We start from the raw sequence: 10308 nt of genomic DNA, 5'->3' as shown, positions 1-10308 counted from the left end.
CTGTGTGCTTGTGGGTTGGTTTGTTGTTTTTTTTTTTCCCTTCCCCATGTCTTGGTTATAAAAGGAATGTTGCTTTGAAAGCCCAACTGTTGAACAGATTTAATGTCAGGAAAATCTGTATGAAAGACATAAAAGTTGTATAATCTTTGCCCCCAACTATGTAACAGTCAAAGAATGCAATCACAAGAAAACAAAAAACAAAAATAAATGCAGATCTATAGAGCATTTTCCTTCACTCCATACTTGAACTGTAATATCCATATTTTTGCTGAAAATACAAATGAAGATTTGTTCTGGAGCATTCAGATGCTGCTTTCTAATGGTTGCATGCCACCCCAAAATCTATTAGCATTTCAACTGAAATCTTGTCCTATAGTTACCTACTCTGTTTCATTCACAAATGGCAATGATCCAGATCTTCTGTTTGTCACAAGAACTAAAAAATAAAAATAAAAATAAAAAATTGTATATATCCATTGAAAATAATTTTTGACCTTAAGCTCTTAATACCTATCTCCTGTAAAACTAGTTGTTGGTACTTCAGAAAATTTCACTTAGCTAAACTGATTTGTTTATTATTTGTATTTTTATTTCATTCTGGTGTGAATTTATTTACCCTGTCCTAAATTACAGATTACACTCTGAATATTATTTTACTTTTGTTGTTGTTGTTGCTCTGCTAATGTCTTCAGTATCTTTTACATTTTTTTCATTCTTCTTTGAATTTTAAAGTGTTTCTTCCCAATTCCTCTGCTAACCCTCACGTTGGTCCCCAACAGTTAGCTTTGCATAGTCTAATTATCCTTAAATTCTTGGGATTTCTGTTCTGTTCTGGATGAAGATTATAAGGACCTTAAAAGAGGATAACATAGAGTCAAGATTTTTGTTGCAGGTTTGAGTGTTCCCTATACATACAGGTCAGAAAATGCAGAAGACACTTGTTGAAGATGAGAAGCCCTTTATAATAGGAGTTCTTCATAATACACACTTTATAGCCAGTGCAGCATCACACCACTCTCCACACTGATAGTTATTCTATTTTCCACATGCAGAAGAATGGTTTTCTTGCAAAATTCACAGGTATTCAGTGTGTTCACAGGTAGCTGAGACCCTAGGGTAGTTAACAGCTGAAATTCTTAGATGAATTTGTGTAAAGATAAGATAGCATTTATTCTGAGGACATTAAAATTGCACTGTGTCAGTAGATATGCTTACAACTTCTGTTAGTGAAGGTTTTCTATGCATAATGCTCTGGGTTACTGTAGTCAAGGCCAAGGAATCAAACTAGGAAGAAGTTGCTCATGTTTTATAGAAGTTCAAAGTTGAATTCTTTTGCTATGGGGAGTGTTAGAACAGACAGCTACATTGTTGTGCAGTAGCTTGATAGCATATTTCATTACCTCATTCAAAAATGATGTTCTGTATCAACCCGTGAATTCAGGAGTAAAAGGAAAATTCAGACATAAATTATAGGGGGAAAAAAGGAGAACTGAAGGAAAAGAAAAGCACTGGGTATTGCTGTATGTACAGCTGATTCTTTGTGGGAAGAGATTTTGTGAGGGAAGTCTTTTGGCTGCTCAGAGAGAATACAGTGTTGATTAGAAAGAAGTAGATGGCAGTTGATTGGAAGTGGACAGATTGAAAAAAATGTCCTCTGCAAGCTAATAGCCTCAGCCACATCTGTTGCTGCTCTTTTTTTTTTTTATTGGAAATTTTTACATGAAAACCTTGTTTGCAAGCTGGAGTTTGGAATAACTTTTCTTTACATTGGACCCTGACTTCCCTGCAAAAAAGCAATTAAAACCATATGTATTACTTTCTTGGATGCAAACTTCCCTTTGTCCCACACAGACCTGGGAGCATTAAGGGTAACATAAGAGCTCAATTATGAAAGTAGCTACAGAATAAAGTTACTTTTCCAACGCATTTTACAGAATATTTTTTTTCACCAAATGCATTTGCTTGCATGGTTTTTGCCTTATATATTTTTTTCTTTGAACAAAACAACAAAAAAGAAAAATGTGGAAATCCTGGCACCATATTTCACTGTTGGTGTTCCTGGGAGCAGTTACTGACCTTAAATGGTTTTAATGCTTTTTAAATGGCAATCCTAAACAACACGTTCTGTTATTTAACACCTACTGAGCGATTAGGCAAATGTGTACTGATTTGTGCGGCTATGAAAACCACATGACTGGAAGCCAATCATATTGATCACCTCAGCCAATTACAGTCGTACACCACATGGTGATCCCATTTTATTCACTAATATGCAGTAAAGAAGGCTGGCAGCTAATCACTGTTAAACGGTGGAGGCCTCATTAGTTGCTGGTGTGATATCACTGCTGTGAGTGACAAGGCTTGTAACAGATTGAGCAATCTTCTCCAGAATACAGCTCCAAGTTACTGAGACAAGAAACAAATGTTGGCCCAATTAGTGTTTGCTTGAGAAGTAGCACTTCTCATCCAAATAACACGTTTTAGATTAAAGTTTGGACTCAGCAATATATTTTTTAAAGGAAAACTGTTGACAAGGCTACAAATATTTTGAAGGGCTATGCTGTGAGAGAATTGATCTTGAGTGGAAGTTGTTTCTCCCTGATTTTTTTTTTCGTTTGGTAACTAACATGCCTTAATACTTAAGAAGCTAAAACTAGAATATACTACAGTCTTCAGCCAAATGAAATTATCAAATTATCTAGACTTACCTAAAAATTCATGGGTTTCATTTTGTTTTAGGAGAGACACAAAACTCGATCTTCTCTAAACAGGCTTGCAAAGGAATTAAATTAGTATGCATGTGCAAACAAATTTAGTTTGGGACATGGCTAAAAGTGAAACACTGCCTGCAGCCATGGGGATTCTTTGGTCCATTGTCATTTTTGCTCTGTCTTTTCTTCTGCTGTAAGAGTCTCCATTTTATAAATCATTCTGTAGTGCTAAAATCTCTTCTTCAGCTCCTTTGGGTTAACAGTATTAGGAAAGAGCACCCTCCTCCAAAAGACCAAGCTTGTTTTCTCTCATTGAAAAGGTGTTTGTTTGTTTGTTTTACTTGTAATTCGATCCCTCTTTTCCACAATGACAACTAGCTTTGCTTCTCTCTGAGTTGACCAGCAAGAGTACTGTTAAAATTCGTGTGGCTTAACCTCTTCTCTGTGAAAATGGCCAGCGAAGCAAATATCCCAAGGCCCTTTCTGAGCCTGTATGCTCTATGCTGGTTAAAATAATGTGTTTTAGTAATGCTTGCCAAAGCATGGGTGGGACAGGTGGAGGGAATCACATGATCTTAATTTAGAAATAGCATCTCTGGAAAAGCTGACATTGAAAGAGTTGTTTAAAATAGTTAAATCAGTACTTTATGCGGGGCTGCCAATACCCAAAAAAAAACAAAACAGTTTAAGGTTCTCTTTTTAACGTATTTTCTTAATGCCTTGTGTATATGGAACATACTAGGTCTACATTATCCATCATTTCTCCATTATGAAATCTCAGTTCATTAAGTCTTATCTGCAGCCTTTGAATAGAACAGTCTTCCCTTTTTTTAGTAGAAGGGCAGGTTGTTCTTTATCAGCTGTTAGACCTTGCAGATATTTCCCTTGTAGTCATGTATAAAATGGCTGATACAGTATGAATCTCAATATGGCAACCTTCAGGTGCCGGAATCCTATTTTAGATTTTACTTTAACTCCTTATCTCGTACATATCTTTCTGTGATATGATAAGTCATGGTTACAGAAATGATTGATTAATTAAAAATTATTTTACTCAGGAATAGTTACAGCATTTTAACAAGAAATGCATGAAAGGTTTGATGGGATTACGCACCATGGTGTGGTAATATACAAAAAAAAAATGAAGCTGTGTAAGGAACTGTAAAGAAACACTTGTTTAAATCTTCTTGGTGGCATTAACGTCTTCAGTGTTGAAAAGCATAACATAGCAAGTTGAACTGATGTGCCAATGCAACCTGTGCTCCAAGTTAAGAAGAACAGACTCCTTATGTTCTTGAAGTCAGGTGCGTGCTGGAGTTCCGCATTATCTCAGGGCTTCAGCAGTGATGATGTGACTGCCGTCAAATCACCAATGCTGGCAAATGTTTGGTGGCACAGGAAAATGTTAGTATGAATGTTTTTTTTTTAATTCTAAAGTGATATGGAAGAATTGCTTTCAGGAATTTGGTTCTGCATCAAGGGTCTTTCTGTAACACCAGCATGCAAAATTATTATATGTTAATACTGCTGAATTGGTAAGTCTAGATCGGTTGTCTTTCCAGCAAATAAATTTCCTTTTCTGACTCCCTTAAAGATTCTTTTTACTCTAGGTTATGTATCCTCACTAACAGCATGGGTTTAATACAGGGGTTCCTACCTTCCTTACATGTCATTGTGGTTGAGTAGATGCAAAGCAGAGGAATGAGACAAGGATTAGACTGTCTTGTTGTGCTCATTAGGATCCAGTTCAGTGTAAATAGCTGCACTGACTTTGGATTTAAAAAAAAAAAAAAAAAAAGGAGAGAAAGAGAGTGCAAGTTAGTGATTTTTTTGTTTGTTTCATTTCGGTAGATCCAAGAAAAGTTCCCATTCTTCAAGCAGTTGATGCCATATTTTCTTACCAAGCTGCAGCCATTTTCTCAGTGGGTGGGATTGCCTGAGCCATGTAAGCAGGCACCTCCATCTGAAAACTTGCTGGAGAAGTGGTTGGAAGCTGCCCACACTTGGAGCTCTGTCAGAGAGGAGGAACTGGCCTCCAAGGAATCCTGATTTCCTGACACCAGGGAGCAAAGCTGCTGCTGACCTCTAGAAATAATTTTAAACCTTTGACTTATGTAAGATGCTAAGCAGAGTACTGCTAGCTAAAATAAGAGGAAGATGAAGGCAGCTGCTGTGCTGAGACTTGCACCACAGACTGACTCATTCCTGGAAAGGAACTATGAAAAGACTGATGCCAGCATCAGCTCAGAAACCAGAATAGCATGCAAAAGACAGGAGTTGTGAGAATGCTTATGAGCGTAAGGTTTTTGGAACTTGATCCAAAAAGCACAGCAAAGAAATCTAGAGGACTGCAGAAGGCAAGCTAGCCCAGAGATGTCTGAGCTGTCCTTAGAAAAAAGGATCAGGAACCACAACCATTGGGAAGGCTTCCAGGAGGGAAAAGAATTGTGCCAAAAGCCTGAAAGATTTTTTTCCAGTGAACTAACCAGCCAGGCACTGGCAAGCTGATCCAGGATGTGCCAGATCCTGAGGCAGATGCAAAATGAAAATCAGTTATATGTACTTTATTTTAAGGATTCATTGAGGAAACAGAACTTTTTTTTTTTTTCATTTTAGGTTTTAGTTTGTTTTTGCTTTTTTTAAACTGGAAAGAAGTAGAGTCGTTACTTCTTATTTAGAAAGGGTCTGAGTTAACATTTTGATTCGTAAGAACATTCATGTGTAAGTTTTGCTGCAGAGAAACGTGTAGTATGAAAATTTCTAATGTTTTCTATATGTATGAACACGCAATAATGAAAACAACAAAAAATTGGAAGCAATTTTGTTCTTCTTTAGAATAAATTATAGAAAGTGTTTCAAAAGTTTTCAAGGGATAGATAACTGTCTTGCCAAACTAATTGGGTACTCTTGGCATTACGATCTAGCTTTGTGTTTTCTGTTATGTGCATTTGTAGATCAGTTTGTATACTGCAGTATGGAGACTGCTTTTTGTTGATCTGACACCAGTCTCAAACTAGAGGTCACACCCTGATTCTGAACACTCCAAAATCCATCTGGGATGCCAAATGCCACCAGATAATATTTACATATTTTTGTAATGTTTAAAAAAAAAAAAAAAAAACACTTAGAAATGTTTGGTGACTGTCAGGCTACGTTAACCTTATTTTTATTTTAAGACAAAATTATAGACGCAATCCACATTTATTCTAGCACATTAAAAGTATAGGTGTGTGATTCCAAAATTAGAATTGAAATTAGAAAAGAAAAATGAATACTTAACAAGACATACTAAGGACATAATTCTAATCCTAAAAACTAAATGAGATGGGGTACTAGTTAAATTTCTCAACAGGGAGCACTGATAGCATCATTTGAGCGCACATGCTGGGGACCAGCTTCTTAGAACAACCTCTTTCCTTGATTTCTGGCTTCTGGTTATGTTCCTGATACATCAGATAAACACTGAGAGCAAATTAGCCTTCAAAATTAATCTGCACACTCTACTTCTGTCTCTGCAAATTTGGTGACATGATTAAATATGTTCTGTATGTTATTGAAGATGCAACTGAAGTGTTATCTGAGTTGTCCTGAAATTAGTTGATTTTGATAATTACATTTCCCATCTTCATTTTCTGGTTTCAGTTGAATTTGCCTTTCTTTCCTCTTCCTAAGTAAAGTGAAGATAGAGCGCTTAACTAGGGTGTGGTCTTCCTTTTACCAGGCAAAGCACTTTGGTTGTCATCTCAGTTGAAGTGCTATAAACCTCATATATTACTGGAAACATTTTATTCTGCAAACTCATGATAAGCCTTCACTCTTCATTGTGCCCCCAGCATTTGGGGAAGATCTAGCTTGACAGAATAGGAAAAACTGGTAAGAATGAGAACAGTGGTTCAAACATACATGAACATAGACGTGATGCAGTTGCACTTAGTTCAGGAGGCCCTTTTTCAACAGCTGCTTCAGCAGTTCATACAAATGAGAAAAAATACCTTATGTTCTACCAAATACAAATTGTACCAGCAAAAACACGTGGCCCATTTTTCTCTTGAAAAGAGCTGAGCAGGGCTACAAAACTTAAGAGCAGTAAGCAGAAAATGTTTCAGTTTAGATTTAGTAATCTAGGTTATAACATCTATGCTGGTAATCACCAGGTTTGTACTACACTTATGATGTTTGTTTTTTGAATGCTTTGCAGTTGTAATATTCTAATATATTTTTGCTTAACTGTAAATTTTGAGATTTTTTATTTTCAGTTTATTGTCTGAGGATGCCAGTGCCCTCAATATCGGATGCATGTAGCTCTTCATCTCTTAATTTTTACCCAGATCTCCTTGGGAGGGGTGATTAAGTGTTTTTTAATTAATTCTTACTCCATTCAAAAAAAAAGAGCCTAACTGCTAGATTGGGGAAAACAGCTTGTAAGCGAGGTAGTTGTTAAAATGTTGATTGTTTCATTTTTATTTTTTTTTAATTGTTACTATTTCTATATCCAGTATTCCTGCTGAGGGTTTTGATTTTAAGCGTTTTTCATGAATGTCTAAGAATTTGGTCAGCATGCTGCAAAATGAAGCCCTTGTTAAGAGTATTTCAAAATGTACCAGCATTTTTAAATGTTTTACTGCATTTGCCATAGAAGCTGTTAAGATAACCCTTTCTTACCTCTGGAATTAGTATAAAACTGGTAAGTAATGCCCTTTAGCTGAAATGTTCAAATTATGCTAGTTCCATACTTTTCTTGAGGAATACTGAGGAGGAAATGTAGCTCCTGTGACCCACTGGAGACAAATTATGTTGAGCCATGTATAAACTAATATTTGAAATAGATTCTTCAATACAAAATGTCTTTTTTTTGGGGGGGGGGGGGGGGGGGGGCTGGGGTGTGTGTGTGTGTGTTAATTATGGCCCTAGCTTTAAGGTCTTGAACTTTCTGCAGGAAATGAGAGAAGAAACGTAGGGTAGGAAAAGTAGGTATGCTACAACCTTCTCCGGACTAAACATCGCCTGCAGAGTGGAGAAGAAGATGGGCCTGGATTCTGTTGTCCCTCAGGATCCCTCACAGTACTATGCTTTTATTTTACTAGGATGACACATGCCCATTATAATTTCCAGATGGCTTTTGAAGTTGGATGTAACAAAGTGTTAGCTAAATGGCTCTCATATTGGTCTAAGAGACACCAAACTTGTACATGTTGTCAGAGGTAGCAAAGCTCATCTCTCTAGTTTAGAGTATAGGGCTATTTTGTGGTGATACTTGTTTCCAAATGTCTCTGGGTTCTAATTCATTTTGTTGCATTGGCTGTCCTACATATTATGTCAGTGATAGATTTTGAAATTGCCTGAATATATTCATATATAGCATGAAAACAGAAGAACACAGTATTTATACAAGTAGAACTAGAGAAAGGAGAGGTATGAGCTCACCCAGAGAAATTATATCAGTGTACTCAGAGAAAGAAATCTTGACTGTACTGAAGTCAGAGATAAAGCTAACATTGACTTCAATGGGTAAGAATTTGACCCAGAGAAAATAAGAAACATACCTTATATAAACTGAAGTCAAGATGCATGTCCTCTGCCCCACAGAAAGAGGATATTTAAAATATTTATGTAAATATTTCAAAGGCTTGCCAGTTCAGCTTTGTAAAAGGAACCTGTATGTGTGTTGACCTTATGTTTGTTTGTTTCACAGAAAACTCATGCAGCTGTTTTTCATAACTGTGTTCACATCTGCTGTTGCTATGTCATTTTTAGCCTGGTTTCCGAAGGAAATGAGGTTTATGTGATTACAGTATGTGTGCCTGGGTGTGCATGCACACGTGCATCTACAACCATGTCAGTGTTTCCTACAACTACTTTTTAACTCACTGGCCGATTTCAGGCAAATCTGATGGGGTGAAGAAGGGCCCAGTTTCTCGGATACTGTTCTAAAAATTTCCTGACATATAGGCAGCTACATAACAAAGCCAGAGAATGAGAGACCATGGATGAAGTATTACGAGACACCAGAGAACAGAGCTGTTGTAAATGACCTAACTAGTGAAAAAGACTGAATTTAAGTTGCTACCTTCTTTGGTACTAGAGTAACTGGTTATGAGATGCAAATCCACAAGAAATCAGGGTTCATTAATTTTGCTGTTCATAAAATTATGTTTATGTTCTGTGAATTGAGTTTTTGTTTGAAAAAGAGCTTGTCATTTTTCAGTAGCAGTAACTATAGACTATTTTATATGAGAGGAAATTTTAGCTTTGGGAGAGGAACAAAGCATGAAGGGGTGGTAGTAGTTTTTATTGGCATGAGCTTTTGATGGTATTGTGTGTGGAAGCCATAAGTTACTTCTGCAGTTCATCCAAAGGAAAGAGAAATTAAAACTTCATGTTATTCCAAAACACCATGAATTCTTTATGTACCACATAACTTGCATGGAAGAAAAATCTAGCTTCATAGAACTCCCTTGAATTACTTCTCAGTGGCATTGATATTATTCCTCATCTCTTTTTTTTTTTTTCTTTGACTGAGTTCCCCTCATATAACAAATCCACCTGTGTGGAACTAGAAAAGAAAGGAGATTTTTTTAAGCAAAAAAAATGTAGAAACCTTTAAAAATTGCCTAATGTTGCTTTTCCATAATTTTTCTGTTGAAAAAATTTGATGGCTGTATTATAGAGATACGTGTTCGTCTGAGTGTATCCCGTATATATATGCAGAGAGAGAGAGAAACAGAGTAGAACCAGGTTCTCTCTTATTGGAAAGGGAATTAGTAGCTCACTAATTGCTAGAAAGCCTCTGTTTCCAGCCCTAATGGGCTGTGAAATATTATGCTTTAAACCTGTCACTGTTCCAGGACTGAATATTGCTTGTCCTGTGCCTTAGGGAAGTGTAATTTGGAGTGTGTGTATGGGGGTATTTGAGGGATAAAGAGGTAAATGGAAATTCCACAATGGAGATGAAGAAAGGAAATATTTCCTGGTGAAGGGCAGGGAGGAGAATTTTAATTTTAATTTTTATTTTTATTTTTTAGAAGTGATTGAAGATGTTCAAATGTTTGAACGTTAGAACAGCCTTAGGGAAAATGGATTAGTGGGCACAGAAGTATAGAACAGGTGAGTGGTGAACAGTGCATGAGGAATTAAACTTACTGAACAGTTACAGGCTATGTTACATGGTTCTTTGAATATTAAATGAATTTGCAATATATTTGTCTTTAAAACAATAAAAATAAATACAGACCCTTTGGAGCAGAGGTGATGCCTTAGCTTATTTTTATTTTAGGCATACTTTGTCTAGGACATTATTAATTTTACTAAGCAAAATGTCTTTTTTTTTTTTTGATTGAAGTTATGAATGTAGCCCCACCCCAACAAGAATGTTTTTCTCTTGGTAACAGCTATAATATATAGAGAGAGACTGTTTCTGTGTGTACACACAAAAGTTTCTGAAGGGGGTTTCACGCATGTACTATGATGTAGAAATATCCTTTTGAAAACTGAGGAAAAAAGTCATTTTAAGATATGCCGTTGTTTAGCTGGAATGCCTTATGATGCATGATCAAAATAACTGCAATCTATCTTTCAAATGTAGTTCAACTAATAGGAA

At 36.3% G+C, this 10308-nt stretch overlaps 1 protein-coding gene across 4 annotated transcripts in view; it reads left to right on the top strand.

Annotated features, from left to right (window-relative positions):
- The window catches only part of ROBO1 (roundabout guidance receptor 1), a 697351-nt gene that overhangs the window by 530004 nt on the left and 157039 nt on the right, over nucleotides 1–10308 (top strand). The window lies entirely within an intron of this gene.

The sequence above is a fragment of the Anser anser genome, assembly GCF_964211835.1.
Source record: "Anser anser genome assembly, chromosome: 1".
Lineage (NCBI taxonomy): Eukaryota > Metazoa > Chordata > Aves > Anseriformes > Anatidae > Anser > Anser anser.
This window is presented reverse-complemented; position numbering and strand designations above follow the sequence as displayed.